This window comes from Otolemur garnettii, unplaced genomic scaffold (genome assembly GCF_000181295.1).
Source record: "Otolemur garnettii isolate 467f Iridium unplaced genomic scaffold, OtoGar3 scaffold00178, whole genome shotgun sequence".
In the NCBI taxonomy this organism is placed as follows: Eukaryota; Metazoa; Chordata; class Mammalia; order Primates; family Galagidae; genus Otolemur; species Otolemur garnettii.
In genome coordinates, this window is record NW_003852573.1 from 3,378,833 (window position 1) to 3,381,192 (window position 2,360).

A 2,360-nucleotide genomic window follows, 5' to 3' on the forward strand; every position below is an offset into this window, starting at 1 on the left:
TTTTTCTAGAAGAGCAAAGGGTTAAAAGCAGACAGTTGCTCAATTCCCAAAAAAGACAAGAGTTCAACCATGCATATTATCTTCATAACAAAAGGGTATAGTAAAACCAAAATTTTATTACTCCATAATTCCCTTTTCCATTTAAAACTTGAATAGTATAGCACTTGAGACTAAGAGATTTGGTTTTAGCAATTAATCAGATTTAATTGTTTTCGGTAGGTAAATACAAGGCTCCACCAGAGTTACTAACTCTTCTGGTCTAAAACGAAAAAGTGAAGACAGTGAATAATTATTTTTAGTGGTGCTTTAAAAACCTATGAGAAGCTTGCATTGACTTTTTGGCCTCTGATCCACAAAATAATACTTTATTTGATAAGCTAAGGTAGAAAGCAATTTTAGGGATTAGCTCTGTCAAAGTAAAACACGTGAAGTAATGGGCTTAAAATCACAATGTATTAATTAATCAGAATATAAAACATTAAATTTTCACAGAAGTTTTCATGGATGTTAGTTTGTTAACAATGACCTACATATAATAGTTATTTGTTAATAAGTTCGCATAGTACAAAGCAGTAATTAACCAATGAATTTTCATTTTTTCTTTCTTCAATACTAAAAAGGATAATTACACTACTGTAATTTGATGAGGACTGTATCTGCTAATTAGGACATATAACATTCTACAAAATACTACTAAAAAATGTGGAAAATCCTGGAACTATGGTTAACACTACAATTAAAAAACTCTCCAAAGAAATTAAATATTTAAAACTACTAGATTATAATTTTTAATAGGCAAATCATTGTAACTTACATGCTTTTCTCTAAGGCTTTCATCTGGCTTATTTTTTTTTTAAATAATTACAGTAAATGCTTTAGTACAAAAAATGTTTAAATCCAACATTATTGTTTTCGAATTTAAGATGAAGCATTCTGTTAATAAAACTCACTGTAAAAATGTTTATAATTCATTAAAATTACTATGTAGTAAAAATGCATATAATCCTTGCTCCTACTGTCTAAAAAAGAGGAAATTTCCACTTTTTATGTTTTAAAATTATTGACTCAAACACTTGTGTAGAAGATTTATTAGACCTGCTCATAACCACTTCATAAAAACTGTCAGCACCATTTCACTGATGCATCACTGTAAAAGAAAAAACATTTTAGAAACAAAACCAACAGTTAAAATGACCATAGGGCTGGGCACATGACTCTTGCCTGTAATCCCAGCACTCTGGGAGGCTGAGACAGGAGGATTGCTTGAGGCCAGGAGTTTGAGAATAGCTTAAGTAACACAGTGAGACCCCATCTCTACAAAAAATAGAATTAACTAGGTGTGGTGGTATGTGCCTTTAGTCCCAGCTACTCAGGAGGCTGAGGCCAGGGAGTGCTTGAGCCCTGGAGTTTGAGACTACAGTAAACTGTGATAATATCACTACACTGTAGCCTGGGCCAAAGAATAAGACCGTATCTTAAGAGAAAAAAAAAGTTGAGGCACAATACCTCACGCCTGTAATCCTAGTGCTCTAGGACAGTTCTTAAACTGTGGGTCGCAACCCCTTTGTAACAATGAAAATACATCCTGCATATCATTATGATTCATAACAGTAGCAAAATTACAGTTATGAAGTAGCAACGAAAATAATTTATAGTTGGGGGTCACCACAACATGAAGACCTGTATTAAATTAGGGTTGCAGCATTAGGAGGCATTAAGAAGGTTGAGAACCACTGCTCTAGGAGGTTGGGGCAGGAGGATCACTTGAGGTCAGAAGTTCAAGACCAACCTGAGCAAGACTGAGATCCTGACTCTACTAGAAATAGAGAATAGTTAGGTATTATGGCAGGTCCTGTAGTCCCAGCTAATTGGGAGGCTGAAGGAGGAAGATCACTTGAATCCAGGAGTTTGAAGTTGTTATGAGCTAGGCTGACACCAGGACACTCTAGCCTAGGAAAATAGAGTGATATATTGTCTCAAAATAAAGACTGAAAGAGTAGTAGGTCTCCAAGTTAATCCCCACACCAGAGTTTCACAGACTTCCTCACATTTCTGAAGCATAAGGAAAATAATCTTATAGCTGCCACTTTGTTCCAATTTCCCTAATAAAATAAATTTCCACAGAATTGGTTCAGTAAAACAAAATTCCTCAACCCAGGGATCTTTTCTGAAACAGAGTAGAAAAAAGAAAAAACAATGCTAGGGGCCTGGCACAGTGGTTCACACCTGTAATCCTAGCACTTGGGAGGCCAAGGCGGGGAGATTGCCTGAGCTCAGGAGTTCAAGACCAGCTTGAGCCAGAGTAAGACCTCATCTCTAAAAAAATAGCCGGCGGTGTGGCGGGCACGTATAGTCCCAGG